The sequence below is a fragment of the Ceratotherium simum genome, chromosome 19 (genome assembly GCF_057802395.1).
Source record: "Ceratotherium simum simum isolate JZ-2026a chromosome 19, ASM5780239v1, whole genome shotgun sequence".
In the NCBI taxonomy this organism is placed as follows: Eukaryota; Metazoa; Chordata; class Mammalia; order Perissodactyla; family Rhinocerotidae; genus Ceratotherium; species Ceratotherium simum.
In genome coordinates this window covers 12,921,516-12,939,377 of record NC_141918.1, presented here as the reverse complement: position 1 = coordinate 12,939,377, position 17,862 = coordinate 12,921,516, and positions in this window count along the sequence as shown.

The window sequence follows — 17,862 nt, the reverse complement described above, 5'->3', positions numbered from 1 at the left end:
TATGAACCTCAAAGAACTTGGGAGACAGTGAGTCACCATATCCTATTAATATCCACAGAAACCTTGGAACAAAATTAATTCAGCAGTGGAAACTGGCCGGTGACCTGGAGAATCATGAAGCCAGGAGTGCTTCTCATTCAAACAGCAGCTGAGGTTATTCTCCAAAAGCCAGGCACAGGCAAGGAGAGGCAATTAAATTTTTCTATGCCCTCTGGAGACGCCTGTGAACTCTTTGTCTCACTTATTCCCATAATTTTCTGAAACCACTGTTAATATATTTCACTTATAAGTGACAAAAAACATACAGGCACACAGGCACACAGACACACACCATGTTGCGCACACATACACAACCCATGCACGCCGTAGGTATGCTAGGAACATGCTTTGGAAAGATGGGCGGGGATTTGGAACACACAGAGAGGAGACAGAAGAAAGAACTTTCTTCCTTTTTCTCACACCATATCCCTTCTTCCCCATTTAACTGGATTTTCTATCCCTACTTAAGCTTTATGTGACTTAAGGAAGTGGCTTGGTGAGGTGAGTTCCTTCTTGAATTCTTGCTAGCTACAGGGCTGGTGACTGGCCTACTCACACCAATGTAGAAATGCTTTTGAAGAGACAGAAATTCAGCCAAGATCCGCCACTACTGCCTCCGCTCCTAAGGGACAGTGCTGATCCTGCCCTGGGACACACATTCCCATAGGCTGGGTGTAATACTACCTTGATTGGGCAAATAACTCATGACTTTTATCCTTGGCAGTCTTGGCAAGTCCTGGGACCTTGAAAGGAGCCATGGCCAATCTCATAACGTCTTTCACTGATTGTCACTTGGATACCAAAGACCTGGGACAGAAATACCTCAAACAACATCTGTAGCAAAGATGTCCTGTCTTGGAAAGAGTAATGATAATTAACAACAACAACAACCATAATTTCACTCAGAGCAGTAGCCAAAGTCCTTATAATGGCCTACAACGCCCTATAAGATCCAGCCCCTTTATCCACACTTCTACAACCCCTCATACAATCTACCCCAACCACACAAGCCTCCTTGCTGTTCTCTGAATATGCCAAGCACATTTGGTCCAGCTGTTTCCTCTTCCTGAAGCTCTCTTTCCCCAGATAGCCACTAGCTAACCCCTCTTGCCTCCTTCAAGCCTTTGCTCAAATTTCACCTTTTCAGCAAGACCCACCCTGAGCACTTTATTTGCTGCAAACTGCCTGGCCCCTGCTGGCACCCTGACCTCCCTTACCCTATTCTGTATGTGCCTTTTTCTGTAGTTCTCATCATCTTCTAACATACGATATACATGACTCACTTATTGTATTATTGTTTGTCTCTTTGGCTAGACTATAAGTAAACTCCATTAGGGCAGGAATCTTTGTTTTATTTACTGATATATCCAAGTGCCTAGATAGTCCCTGGCACATAGTAGATATTCAATAAATATTAGTTGAATAATGAAAGTACCTAACTTTATGTCACGTACAGTTCAAAGAGCATTGCCTTTATTTACTCTCATTAACTTGCGCTGTTATTATTCTGAGTTTACAGATGAGGAAACTGAGGCACAGAGAGTTTAATAGCTAGCCCAAGGCTACCCTACTACTAAGTAATGGAGCCAGAATTCAAAGCCATGCAATGTGATTCCAGAGCAACACTGAGCTCTCCAGAAGCCCACGTTAGGAGTCCACGCCGAAAAGGAAAATGTTTTCTCCACAAGGAGGGATTATATTTTCCCGCTTGCTCTACAGCAGAGTGGTCCTAAACACTCACAGAGTTCTGTTACTGCAATGGGATTTTAATAATGCTTTCAGAGTCTTGCGGCCAGGATGAAGATTGACTATGCTAATACCTGTAAATAGCAATTTCATTTACTAAGCATATTAGTGAGTCTTTAGATTCAACAGGTATTAAAATATGCTAATATGGTTACTGAAGAAATTGTTGACCCCAAAGAGTTCAGTTTGGGGCAGCAAACCAATTATCTCAACCAAAAGTTACCTGCAATTGCCTTGGTTGCTTTTGGATATGTTGATGACTTAAAATGTGAACCATCCATTTATTAATTTCTACTCATTAAACTTGAAAAATCTGTGCCACATTATTTTTAATTGCATCAATTAAAATGAGAGTCACATCCATACTATGGATGTCATTGTATGCATGTAATTAATCAGATACTGAGGAAAAAAGGCCACTGAGATATTAACATTATAAAGCACATCAATGAATAAGGGAATATTGTGGATTTTCAAGCTTCATACCGTAAACTAATAAATATCTTCACATATGTGATCACCTAACAATTTAGATAGTGTTTAAGGAGAAGAAAACCCAAATTAGCTGTTCCTTATTTTTTCAAATTATAGTACAGGATATTTCATTTTTCATTTATTATATAGTTTATACTCTGGGTTGCATGTTATTGCCCCCAATAACAATATACCACCAATACTATGATGTAGAGATCCAATGAATTAAATAGGGTGTATATTTTTGTTTCTGGCTTCTTCAGCTCAACATTATGCCTGCAAGATTCATCCATGTTGTTATGTTTAGCGACAGTCCATTCATTCACTTTGATGTGTAATATTCCATTTTGTGAATATACCGCCATCTATTTATCCATCTTACGGTTGACGGACATTTGGGTTGTTTCCAGCTTGGAGCATTATGAATATACATCTATAGATATTTTTGTACATGTTATTTGGCATACGTTTGTGTGCATTTCCATTGTACATGGACTCGAGAGAGGAATTGCTGGGTCACAGGTTATATATATGATCAGCTTTAGTTGATGACGCTTATGTCCCTAAAGCAGTTCCCAAGACAAAGACTTGAGTGCCAATAGTTTATTTAGGCAGTAATTCCAGGAGGCACTGGTAGTGGAAATGGAGACGTAGGAAATGAAATAAAGTCCTTAAAGAGTGCATTATCACACAAGTTACCAATGCGAGCAACGGGAGCTTAATAGAATATATCTGAGTTATCCCAACTGAAGGGTGGGGAAACTAGGGTATTTATCCACCAAATTTCCATCTGTCATTGGTTGAGAGGTGCACAGGGGCATTAATTCACTGGCATTTCTAGCTTGCCCTGCCTGCAAGCTGAGTGTGCTCACATCCAATATAAAGCACTCAGGCAGAGAGTCAGAAGTGAAGGTAATATGTAGTCTTCCGCATGTAGAGCTAGCCCTGAGAAGATATGGGCCAACAGCATCTACTAGATTAGCTGAGCTCAAAAAAGAAAAGAAAAGAGAGAAATCAAAGCCAAAGCAGTAATAAGGAGTGAATTACTGCCCAATGAGTTTCAGATCAGATATGGGCTCTAAAGTCTAGGGGCCGGGGACAAAAGACATAAACTTGGGCCTGTTTGAGGCTGGAAGTGAATTCCTTGTACAGAACCCTTAGCCAGAATATCTGCCTTATTCATAGGATGGGGTATACAAAACTGTGTCCACTGGCTCAGAGAAACAAAAAGAAGCCTGCTGTTGTCCAGGGCTCTAGCTGAGGAGAGGGGCAAGTTGTTCATGAGTAATGAAAACCCCAGGCTTGTGCCACATGTAGATGTGGGGTTTGAATTAATACTATATGGTATAGGAATATTAAGCCAAAAAATTCGCATCAGAAACTGGTCCGGGATCAGTGAACTCCTTAGATCCCTGGCAGAAGTGAGTTTGAAATCACTCTAGAGTTAGGGAGCAGATTCCTGCTGCAGACAACTGAGCCTCAATCCCACTATGAAACTCTGGGAGGCAATGTAGGACAAACCTCAAAGCTATCCCAACTGAGGGTGAGGGGTAGGGATATTTGTTTGTTAACTCCCAGTAGTCATCTATTGAGTCCATCTCCCAGGGAATATTAGCTCCCCAGCTCTTTTGGCTTGCCCCATGTGCAGATCAAACAAGTTACGGCATCCAAAGGAGGTCCTCAAAGTTATGGGTGTTTGCTGCTGGAAACCGTCAGGGTAGGGTGCATGGGAGTGCTGAATGCTGAGAAGACACAGGGAGGGCACCAACACTGTCTTCGACACTGCCAAATAGTTCACACCCCCATCAGCTGGGTAAAGTGCTCCATTGTTTCATATTTTTGTCAGCAACTAGTATTGCCCCTCCCTTTTTTTTTCATTTTAGATATTGTTGGGAGTGGTTGTTGATACATTATTGAGCTTTTATTTTGTATTTTCCTGATGATGACTAATGAGGTAGAAGACCTTTTCACATGAGTATTGACTGATGGATATCCACAATTGTGAAGTGACAATCAAGTCATTTAATCAATCTTCTGTTGGGTTGTTCTTGTTCATTTGAAAGAATTCTTTATACTTTCTGGGTATGAGTCCTTTTCAACTATATTTATTGCAAATATCTTCACCTACTTTGTGACCTACCCTTTCACTCTATTAATGGTGGCCTTTGTTGAACAGAAGTTCTTAATTTTAACTTAGTGTGATTAATCAATTGTTTCCTTTGTGGTTGGCGTATTTTGTAACCTGTTTAAGAAATATTTTCCTACTCAAATGTCATGAAAATACTTCCCTTTCACATTTAGATCTGTTATACACTTGGAAGTGATTTTTATATATGATTTGAGGAAGGGGTCAAAATTTATGTTTTTCAATGTAAGGATCCAATCAGCCCAGCACCATTTATTGAAAAGATCATACTTTCCCCCTGCACTTCCCTGTTGTTTAAGAAATTCTGGTTGGCAGTTATTGTCTTTCAGCACATCACTCATATCTTTCCATTGTCTTCTGCATTCCATCTTTCCTACTGCAAAGTCGATGTTAAGTCTTATATGTTGCACTTTTCAAGGAAATGTGTCTTTTTTCTCTAGCTGTTTTTTTTTTAATACCTTTATTATGGACAATTTTTTTGTGTGTGTGTGAGGAAGATCAACCCTGAGCTAACATCCATGTGAATCCTCCTCTTTTTGCTGAGGAAGACCAGCTCTGAGCTAACATCTATTGCCAATACTCCTCCTTTTTTTCCCTTTTTCTCCCCAAAGCCCCAGTAAATAGTAGACATATCATAGTTGCACATCCTTCTAGTTGCTGTATGTGGGATGCGGCCTCAGCCTGACCAGACAAGTGGTGCATGGGTGTGCACCTGGGATTCGAACCCGGGCCACCAGTAGCAGAGCACGAGCACTTAACCGCTAAGCCGTGGGGCAGACTCCTCTCTAGCTGTTTTTAATATCATCTCCATCTTTGGTTTTCAGCAATCTTACCATGATGTGCTTAAGTGTATTTTTCTGTGTATTTACTTTATATTGACTCTGCAAACCTAGATGATGTTCTCTACATCTGGAGAGGATTTATTTTTTAGCTTCTGGTGGCAGTTAGAGCAGGAGAAAATCACCTTAATCCAATCAGGGACATAGCTAACTGAGGCTGGGTTTTACTCTTCACAAGGCCTGGTCTGTTTCTAGTTTGGCCATATGCATGTGTCATTCTCCTTCAGGGTCAATTGAAAGCCTGGGTGTTTTCCAGGGCTCCTCTCCCCTGGCTAGCCTTGAATTTTAATTTTTGTCTTCTTAGTCCTATAAAACTGCTGAAAACTCTACTCACATTCTCTGTCCTTAGCAGCTATTTTCTATTTATTTTTCCGTCTCTCCACTTATGAATCAATGAATTTCTGAAGGGAAAAACAATGTAGAATGTTGAATTCACCTCGAGTTTCCGTTTTCTCCATGATCTTGAACCTTAAGTCCTGGCTGCCTTGGTACCTTTCTGGTGACTTTCAAATAGATTTTTTTTTTTCTGGTATTTTATCTAGCTTTTCTACTTGTTCTTGGTGGAAGAACTAATCTTCTGCAAGATAGTTCCTCATGGCCAGGAGCAAAAGTTTCAGTGGTATTTTATACAGTAAACTTTTTTAACATATATTTTTAACCTGCAGTGTCATGCAGTTTCAATATAATAGCCGATGTTCATAACACCAACTTTGCAACATTCTGATTCTAATGTGTCTTCTGAATCATTACAGATTGAATTAAAATAAGAATAATTTTAAGGTTTAAGATATTTAATGAGTTTTCATTCCTTTCACAGGTAATCTGTGAATAGCATATGTGAGAATTTGCCTTCAAAATATTCCTGTCAAGGTCTTCTCTCCTTTCCTTATGTGGCACAACCCTGAAGCATCAATTCTGCCATATAAGCCTTTCAGTAAGTCTAAAGCTGCTTCTTTTTTTTTTTTTTTTTTAAAGATTTTATTTATTTATTTTTCCCCCAAAGCCCCAGCAGATAGTTGTCTGTCATAGCTGCACATCCTTCTAGTTGCCGTATGTGGGACGCAGCCTCAGCATGGCCAGAGGAGCGGTGCGTCGGTGCGCACCCGGGATCCGAACCCGGGCCGCCGGCAGCACAGTGCGCGCACTTAACCGCCAAGCCACGGGGCCGGCCCTAAAGCTGCTTCTTAGAAATGTCTTGTCCTTCTCTCTGCACTCCAGAACTTTTATGTGGAAGAGGGACACTTTCCATCTGGCTGAGCAAGAACTCATGGCAGAAATTTAATTTTTATGCAAAAATATCATCTTTGCTAACAAGATGCTTGGAACCTAAAGTGTATGACTCACCTAGTCTCGAAAATTGTTTGCCTTAGAGCTGTGGTCCAAAACCCAGCTGAGACAACTGATATTCAGGAGGAATTATCCAGGGACACCATGCCAATCGTTTATTTCTAGCTGCATGATAGAGTTACATTATATATATGTGTAGTGTGTATATATATATATATATATATATATAGTGTATATATATACACAATAAACTTGAGCCCCTCCCCCAGAATAACTGATTTAGAACATCTTAGAATTTTTCAGAAGCACTTGTGGTGATTCCAATGGGCAGCCAGGTACTTTAAGATACTTTTAGATGACAGAAAACTACATATCTAAACTATATTATTTTAGTTTAGGAGAAATATCTTTATACAACTATGATTTGTGTTCTGCTGCCACCTTTTCCTGAAGGTGAGTGTAGGAATACAAGTGTGACCAACAGTTTTGTATCATCTGTGAAACCGTTTTGGGGAATATTGTCCACCATGTGGTTCAATATTGCTTTATACAAAGGACAGTTTGAATTCACCAGGAGTCTCTCACACGGCTTCAACTATTACCTGCACATTGATGACTCTCAAATGCGTGTCTTGGGTCAAGGTCTCTCTCCTGAGTCTATGGCACAGATTTACCTGGTTGTGCCACTGGCACCTGGAGCCCAATGTGTGCAAATTGAACCCATTGTTAATGCTCCCACTCTCTTGGATCCGATGCTCCTTTTGGTTCTGTGAATGGCATCTCCAGTTACCTAAGACAGAAACCTGGGTGTCATCCCCTTCCACACTCACCCCACAGCCAGTTGGATCTCTGAGTTTTGCTTCTTTGCTTTCACATCCTCTCCTTTCTCTACCCACTTTTATTTCCTGAGTTCAGGCTCATCATTTCTCACCTGGACTTCTGCAAAAGACTTCTAACTTGATTTTTACGGCTCTGCTCTCTTTAGTCCATTTCCACACTATTTCCAAAATCAGCTTTCTGAAGCAAAAACCTGATTTTTCACTCCCTTGTGACCTTCCAGTGGCTCGTCCAGTGTCTATAGGATAAGATCTAAAAATTTTGGATTACATAAAAATCTCTCTATAACCTGCTCCCCACCTACCTCCTTACCCTCATCTCATACTTTACTTCTGCTGTGTCCTAGAATAAGCCACAGTCCCATATCCACACCTTTCACTTGGGCCTTTCTGCTTGCAATGTTCTTCCCTCCATTCTTTGCCTGGAAAATCCAACTGGTCATTCATAATTCAACTCAGGGATCACCTCTTCCTGAAAACCTTCCTGACACCCCCAGGATGGCCTATGACCTCCTATTCCATGTTCCCAAAACACCAGTTCTTGCCTTCTTGCACTAGATTCATACTGTTCGGTTACATAGCTATCTTTTCCTTCAGAGCAGGCAACCCGGTCTTACTATTTTTATTCACACTTCCCCACAAAATAATAGGCATGGTAAAGGCTCATAGACAGCATGTTTGAATGAATGAAAATTTTAATGTGCTTTCTGGGCTGTTGTCAATTAAAGAGAGCTCCCACTGGAAAAAAAATAAATCATGATTCCTTTTTTACTTCATTGCCAGAAGTTTAGAATTCAAGTTTGTCTTAATGGCAATACCTGGTCTTAGACCAAGGTTTCTAACCACACATCCCATTCCCACCTCCACCATTTCCATCATGTAACCCCTGTTCTTCAATCCCAGTGTAAGCCCTGGATCCTGCTGCCTTATGTCTTACCCTTTGGCAGTTGGAAGCAGCATAGAATGGGCTTTGCAATCAAACAGAACTTGGGTTCAAGTTCTGGCCTACTATATATTAGCTGAACAATGTTAGATAATTTATTAAACATCTTTAAGTTCAGTCTCCTCATTTGCAAAGTGGGGATAACAATAGTACCTGCCTTACTGGTGGGCAGGGGTTCTGGTGTTATGATTAAATAAGATAAAGCACACTACTTACCTCAATGCTATAATAAAAGTTCGGTAAACATCAGCAATTATCATCATGGTTATTACCATTCCTAGCACATTAGCAGGAGAGAAGCTACCATAGGCAGAAGTGGTTATCATCTACTGCTCTAGCGTGAAGGTAGAGGCCAGTGTCTGCTACACTGGCCACTGCTCACTAAGTAGTTGTCATTATTATTAATCCTTAAGGGCTCCAGGCAGCTGAGTTTTTGTTGTATTCTTATACCACCAGAGTGTTTTTTAGTTTTCTTTTACTTATCTCATGTTGTCAGTTATCCTGCCTTATTATTAGAAGGTTCCCAGAATTTACATATGCTGGTTTTTTAGTATCATGATCATGATCATCATTATCAATGAACATCATCCTCATTATCATCCCACCACTGTCACCACCATTGGCACACAGTCAGTTATAGGACTCTGTGCTTCCCTTTCTCCAGGACTCTTCGTTTTCTTATCCCCAACCTAACAGATTCTCTAGCCTTCTCTGCTTAAGACCTACAGAGAGACTTTGGGGCTAGAGGACATGAAGCTAGGTGTTCCAGGCAGGACAGTGCAATAGATGAAAAGTGATCTCAAATGCAAGATGGGAAGATTGTGGTGAGAAGCTGATCAGAAGTGGCACAAGGAAAGCCAGGAGGGCCAGTGAGGCTGAGCTCAGGACTGTGGGTACCTGGAAGTAAGAACTGAGCATAGAGCAAAAGCAACAAGAAGAATGAATCAAGGAAAGACAGAGATTGGGAGCCAATTTATCCTTTCTACTTGGCTTCCTCAGTCACTCTAAAATGCTTCAACTTTCAAAGCCAATTGCAGGATTGCTCAGCTCGAAAAGACATCTCAGCACTTTCCCAGGAGGCAGAATTTCTTTAACCAAGGCTGAAAATTTTTATTCCACAGATAAGTATTTAATATACAGAACTATGTGACCATTGATGTGAATGAGACAGTCAAGATATAAGTAACTTGACACCTGCTTGGATAGAAAGAGGGTCTATACAGTAAGAAGACACTGAAGACCTAAATTCTTAAAGACAACTCTGGTTAAGAGAGATAACCAGTGAGGGAGAAAAGGGAATAAAAGAGGCAGAAACTGAATGTTAAACTTTTCTTTCTTTAATGAACTGAACTGTGCCAGGAGTCACAACATAGATTCTTAAGTCAGCTACAAGCACTGTCCTTGGCAGATTGTAAAAACACAAAGGTCAGAATAACACTGTCTTGGAGCAGCCAGGACAGGGTTTATGTGATCGGAGCAGTGGAAGCCCCAGGAGCTGATGATAGGGAAGCAGGAGGTGAAGGATGGCGGAAATTAAGTAAAGGCACAGAGAGAAATTGAGTCAAAATTCCTTGTGGCCTCAAGAACAATGAAGGGAAAAGAGTAACCTAATTCTTTAACCTTCCAGCCCTCAGGTGCAATCTCTTGCTTGAACGAATTCACAAATTACAAGCCAATAATTCCTGACAGTGCTCATAAAGGGAAATATTTTCACGTCAAAGGGAAAATGTGGTCACAGCTTAAACGTTTTTACTTTTAATACTTCTATTAACTTGACTCATCGTTTATACTGAATGGGCTTAAATCTGTAGACCAGGTTTTATTTTACCTGACGTCAAGCATGGTGACTGTATACCCTTCCACAATACCTCTAGCACGTCACCAGTTATTGATATGAGGCTGATTTTTTAAAAATAATGAATAATAACCAGGAAAATGAGCTAAGCTTGTTTTTGCCATAACATTAGCATTACTGCAGTACATTTTAACATATTAATCATGAACAGGATCTGATTATTTAGTATTTGCCAGAAGCAACCCAAAGCATTTATGATCCTATTTTTCAAATCTCTCTTTTTACATTCTGTTGAGGTTTTCTTTAAGATTTTGGATGAATTCAGAATTACACACATAAATTTTTTCTTATGATGCCTAATTTTGGTTAGGACATGATTTCCACATATTCTTAATCATATATTTTATTTTGCTGGAGGAAAATACCCTGAATTTCCATTTACTTGTCTGTATTATACAGATGCTAGACTAGATGATTATTAATGTTGCTTAGTGCTTTAAAAGTGTATGACTTTATATGGGATTTAAAAAAAATTCTTAGATAAATGTAATTTCTCTGGCAAGGAAATATAATTTTTAATCAACATATTATGATGACTTCCTTGTATGTAGCCAATTATAATGTTCACAGCTCTAGAGGGAAAAATTATAATAAGTATCACAGAAAAATATTCAAATGGATAATAAATGTATGAGAAATCTTTGAAAAAGATTTCTTAAAATCACAAATAGGTCATAAACAAAAATTATTGAGCATTAGAAGGAGATATATAAAGGAAAACACATAAGCCAACTTAACGACAATATTTCCAATGACTCTATATCAGATATTTGAACATAATTCAGTTTTATTATGTGCCTTGCAGAGTTCTCAATACTATGAATACTACAGAGAGTATAAGGTATGTTTTCCTTCCTCATACTACTTACTATATTAAAGAAACAAGGCCAACACATAAGAAATAATTAGAGGAAAACTAACACTGAATTCTTGTGCTATCGGGTCTAGTGCTCTACATATGATTTAATGGTCTCCAGAGAAAAGTTAAAAGAAAATAAGACATAAAAATCATAATTCTCTCATAAGAAAATTAGGGAACACTTAGAATGCTTACAGTAGACCTCAAGTCCTGTGTTCCAGAGGCATATCTGCCAGGTTGTTGTATAAGTCAATTCTGCATCCCATTTCCATCCCCTTTTCAATGTTTGAATGACAAACATAAAATAAAAGAACAATAATAACATTCAAAATTAAGAAATTTACTTAGAAATTGCTACTCTGGATCTAATGTTGATTAACAAAGAGGTTCTATCCATTAGGTTAGGTTCAGCTCCATGTAACAGAGACTCAAAATAATAAAATAGAAGTTTGTTTCACTCTAAACTAAAAGTCCAAAGACTTGAGGGCAGATGATTCTGTCCCATAAGATTTTCAGGGACCCAAGCTGTCTCTGCTTTGTAGTCTATCAGTGCCCTAGGGACCCTATGATCCAAGCAGTCACTAGTCTAGCCCAGTTTCAAGGGATTAGAGAAAGAAATTCCATGTCTTGGTGGGACAGACAAAGAATTTACAGCCATCTTCAATCTACCACAAACATGAAGAAGGCAAAATACTGCAATGAGTTGAGTCCTGCAGATATTGTTCATGACAACCAAAATGACTTTGTAAGTTGTACTTGGAGCAAGAAGACAAAGTAAACCATTGTTTCATTGATTTAGATGAATGGCATGAAATAGCATGAATGACAGAAACAAAGTAAAATGTCACACCTCCTGTTTTGCTTGTGTCTTCTCTGTTAAGAAGAAATGCCAACCAGATGAGAAAGGGCAAAATTAACATTGATATGAGGGAATTGCAGACCAAGGTAAGCAAACAAACACAAAGAGAAGAATTTAACTGCTCTGAATGATATTTTCCCCTGCCTTGAATGACTCATCTTTCAGGATTTGTAAACAAACATTTTATTGAGCACGTACTATGTGTCTGGCACATTCATAGGAACTGGGGATTTATTAAAAAGAGAGAGAGAGAGCAGTCCCTGATCTCAGGGACCTTACAGATTAATAGATACTGAAATAACATGCCAATTTGCTGAGCTGTCAATGGTATTTGATATCTGAGGGATCACATATAACAGGAACAAACCTTAGCTAGAATGCTTGGAGATCAAATTGGTCTCAACAGAAACAGAAATAATAGAGCCTATAGAAGAGGATGAAATTTAATAGGAATAAACAAACTTCAAAAGCACAAGTACAAGATACAAGAGAAATTACTAAATAACTATATGTGTGAAAAAAGGTAAAGGGTTTTAGTTTATTTCCAGTGCAATGTAATTCATGATGTGACAAGATTGGAAAAAAAGTAATAAAATCCTAAATTACATTTACATGTAATTAGAGTCTTAAATATGAAAAAAGACAATCCTACTCTGTCTGGTTATATTCAGAATGGACCTGAAGACTTGTGTTCAGTGTTGAGCCTTCACTTTGATTGCCAATAACCTAGAAAGATACCTAGAGGAGTATCTAGAAAAAGAAAAAGAGAAGGAAGACTCTGGGAAAAGGGACATATAAGGAGAGGATAATCTTTTAGACTGGAGGCAAGAAAGCTTTTGGTCAGCTGTGATAATTGTCTTCAAACCTTTAAAGGTTTTTAATGTGACTCTGACTCATAATAGGAGGAACCTATTTGATGGACAAATGTGTTTATTTATTTAGAAATTCCATAGGTTTTACTAAGTCTCATGATTTAGAGTATTCTGTAGGTTTTTCAGCAAAGAATGAATTTGATGAGGAGAGAAATGGAAGATTGAAAAAACCCAAATGGAAATTGTAGAGATAAAAAATACAGTATCTGAAATTTTAAAATATGCACTTGATAGGATAAATATTGTAGATTAGACACTGCCCAAGCTTTAGGAAAGTGAAGCTAAAAATATAACAATAGAAACCGTCCAATATAAAGCACACAGAGGAAAAAAAATGAATGAAAAAAAAAGGGCTGTAGGACATTATCAAGTAGTCAAATATACATGTAACTGGAGTCACAAAAAGGGGAGAGGGGAGTATGGGGATACAAAAAATATTTGAAGCAATAATGGCTGAAAAATTTTCAAATGTCTTGAAAACAATAAACTTAAAGATCAAAAAGCCAATAAACCTCAAGCAGAAGAAATATAAAGAAAACCACAGTAAGACACATCATAATCAAATTGCTAAACATCAGTGCTAAAGAGAAAATCTTAAACTCAGACAGAGAAAAAAGACACATTATGTACAGAGGAAAAAGTTAAGAAAGACAACAGATGTCTGGTCAGGAGCTAATTAAACTTGGAGATAATGGAGCAACATCTTTGAAGTACTGAAGGAAAAAAACCTGTCAACTGAGAGTTTTATGTCACAGAAAATATCTTTTAAAAGTGAAAGCAAAATAAAGACTTTCAGACAAAATCTGAGAGAATTCTTTGGAACCAAATATGCATTACAAAGAATGATAATGGAAGTTCTTCGGGAAAAAGGAAAATAATACAAGATGGATCTACATAGAGGAATGGTAAAAATATGGGTAAATATGAGAAACTTTTTTTTATGTATGTATCTCTTTAATAGATAATTGATTGTTTAAAGTAAAAAAGAATAGCAATTTTTTTATAATTTATTACATATATAGAAGTAAAATATATGACAACAAAAGCATAAAGGATGAGGGGGGAGTGAAAATGTACTGCTGTAAGGTTTTTACTCTATCTGTGAAGTGTTATAACATTATTTGAATATACATTAGGTAAGTTAAAGATGTATATTGTACGGGCCGGCCTGGTGGCGCAAGTGGTTAAGTGCGCGCTCTGCTGTGGCAGCCCGGGGTTCGCTGGTTCAGATCCCGGGTGTGCACTGACGCACCGCTTGTCAAGCCATGCTGTGGCGGCATCCCATATAAAGTGGAGGAAGATGGTTATGGATGTTAGCCCAGGGCCAGTCTTCCTCAGCAAAAAGAGGAGGATTGGCAGGTGTTAGCTCAGGGCCGATCTTCCTCACACACACACACACACACACACACACACACACACACAAAGATGTATGTTGTAAACACTAAAGCAACAACTAAAATATTAAATCAAACAAAGAGGTATGGATAATAGGCAATAAAGGAGATAAAATGAAATCATTAAGAAAGTTCACTTAATCCAAAAAGAGGCAGGAAATTATAGGGAAAATAAAAAACAAATAGCAAGGGACAAATATTGTATGATTCTTCTCATATGAAGTATCTAAAGTAGTCAAAAGTACAGAAACAGGAAGTAGAAATGTGGTTGCCAAGGGCTGGAGGGAAAGAAAAAGGAAGGGTAGAATTAGGGCTTAGTGGGTATAGAATTTCAAGGTTGCAAGATGAAAAAGTTCCAAAACCTTGACGCACAACTATGTGAATATACTTAACACTACTGAATTATACACTTAAAAATGGTTAAGATGGTAAATTTAATGTTATGTGTTTTTTTTACCAGAATAAAAAATTGCAAGATGCTAAATTTAAACTCAACCATAAAAGAATTACATTAAATGTAAATAGTCTAAATATTCCAGTTTAAAAGCAGAGATTATAACATTAGATAGAAAGACCCGACTGTAAACTGTCTACAAGAAATCAACTTAAACTGTAAAGAGATAGACAGAATCAATGTGAGAGGATAGAAAAAGACATCCCATGCAAACACTAAGCAGGAAAGTAGGAGTGGCTATATGATATCATACAAATTAGATTTCAAAAATAGGAATATAACAGAGATAAAGACATTTCATAATGATAAAGGTGGCAATTCGTCAAGAGAACATAACAATCCCAACTGTGTGTACATCTAATAACAGAGTTTCAAAATACATGAGCCAAGAACTTATAGAACAGAAAGGAAAAATAGGAAAATCCACAGATAAGGTTGGACATTTCAACACTTCTCTCTCAGTAATTGACAGAACAGATAGATAGAAAATCATTAAAAATATAGGAGACTTGGGGCTGGCCTAGTGGCATAGCAGTTAAGTGCACATGCTCTGCTGTGGTGGCCCAAGGTTCACAGGTTCGGATCCCAGGCATGCACTGACATACCACTTGTCAAGCCATGCTGTGGCGGCGTCCTCTATAAAGTAGAGAAAGATGGGCATGGATGTTAGCCCAGGGCTGGTTTTCCTCAGCAAAAAGAGGAGGATTGGCAACAGATGTTAGCTCAGGGCTAATCTTCTTCACATACACACAAAAATATATAGAAGACTATACCAACACTCTCAATCAACACAATCTATCAATTGATATTTGAATAGTACACCAACTTTGCAGTCCTGGCATAAACCCTACTTTCTCATGATATATTATCCTTTTTTGTTGTTTTTTTGCCTGGAAGCATTCGCTCTGAGCTAACATCTGTTGCCAATCTTCCTCTTTTTTTTCCTCCCCAAAGTCCCAGTGCATGGTTGTATATGCTAGTTGTAAGTCCTTCTAGTTCTCCTATGTGAGCTGGCACCACAGCCTGGCAACTGACAGATGAGCGGTGTACTTTGGTGACCAGGAAACACACCTGGGCTGCCAAAGCAGTGAGAGTGCCAAATTTTAACCACTAGGCCAACAGGGCTGGCTCTATATTATCCTTTTTATATATTGCTAGGTTTGATTTGCTAATATTTTTTTAAGGATTTCTATTTTACTTAACAACAGAAGGATACACATTCTTTTCAAATGTATATGGAACAATCACCAAGATAAAACATATTCTGGGGGATAAAGCAGTCTCAATAAACTTTGTTGTTGTTAGTGCCATTGAGTCGATTCCAACTCCTAGCAACCCTGTGTACAGCAGACCTGGTCTTTCCACACTATCCTCCTACCTTCTGGCACTATATCAGACAATGCAGTGCTGCTGTTCATAGGATCGTCATGGCCAATTTTTTCAGAAGTGGGTGGCCAGTTCCTTCTTCCTAGTCTGTCTTAGTCTGGAAGCTCTGCTGAAACCTGTCCACCATGGGCGACCCTGCTGGTGTTTGAAATACAGGTGGCATAGCTTTCAGCATCACAGCAACACACAGATGCCACAGAATGACAACTGACAGATGGGTGGTGTGGTTCCCTTATTGAGACACGAACCTGGGCTGAGGCAGTGAGAGCATCTAATCTTAACCACGAGACCAACAGGGTCTAGATTCAATGAACTTAAAAGTATTGAAATCATAGTAGATCAGTAGGTATGTTTTCTGACCAAAATGGAATTAAACTAGAAATCAATAACAGAAAATGCCTTAAAAATACCCCAAATATTTGGAAATTAAATAACACACTTCTAAATAACCATTAGGTCAAAGAAGAAATCACAAGGGAAATTAAGAAATACTTTTTTTAACTAACTGAAAATGAAAACACAACATCAAATGTGTGGGATGTAGCTAAAGCAGTGCTTAGAAGGAAATTTATAGCTTTAAATGCTTATATCAGAAAAAGAAGCAAGACCAAAATGAAGGAAATAAATTTCCACCTAAACTAGAATAAAAAGAGAAAATTACCCCCAGAGTAAACAGAAGAAAGGAAATATTAAAGATAAAAGAAAAAAATCAATGAAATAGAAAACTGAAAAGTAATATATAAAATCAATGAAATCAAAAGATGCATCTTTGAAGAGACAAATAAAATTGCTTACCTTCTAATTAGAATTATTGGCGAGAGAGAGATGAATTGCCTAGGTCAGGAATAAGGGACCATCACTAAAGATTATACAGACATTAAAGGAATAATAAGGAAATGTTATAAAAAATCTTATGCCCATAAATTCAAAATCTTAGATGAAATGGACAAATTCCTTGAAAGACACAAACTACCAAAGTTCATTTAAGAAGAAATATAGAACTTGAATAGCTCTATATCTATTAAATAACTTGAATTCATAGTTTAGAACCTTCTTACAAAGAAAACTTCTGACTCAGGTGGTTTCACCAGTCAATTCTATGGAAAGTAAAGGGAGACCGGAGGGGACAGACTGCAAAGAAGCACAAAGGGACATTTGGGGAATATAAAAATATCCTGTATCATGATTTTTTTTTTTTTTTGGTGAGGAAGACTAGCCCTGAGCTAACATCTGTTGCCAATCCTCCTCTTTTTGCTGAGGAAGATTGGCCCTGAGTTAACACCTGTGCCCATCTTCCCCCATTTTGTATCTGAGACGCCACCACAGAATGGCTTGATGAGCAGTGCATTGGTCCGTGCCCGGGATTCACACCTGCGAACCCTGGGCCACTGAAGCAGAGCTCATGAACTTAATCACTATACCACTGGGCTGGCCCCACGTGTATCATGATTTTGGTGATGAGGACATAACTGCATTCATTTGTCAAAACTCATCAAATAGTACGCTTAAAATTAGTAACTTTTATTATATGTAAATTACACATCAATAAAGCTAACAAAAAGCCCAGTACTACAACAACAACAAAAGAATGAAAGATCATTTATTATGGTTGTTATAGAAGGAATTTATGCAGAAGGAAGAACATTGAGCTATACCAGTTATTCTCCAATCCCGGCTGCACTTAGGAGTCCTCTAGGCAACTCTCTACAAATACCAAAGCCCAGACCCCACCTCCAGGGGTGGTTAGTTAGTGTGGATAGTTATCTGCTGCTTTGGACAAAACTAGAAGAATTTAAAAGTGTCTTCTAATACAAAACACTGAAATTTCACTGCCTTGGTTTTTTATTTTTTAAGTTTAAATGGAGTTAATTTG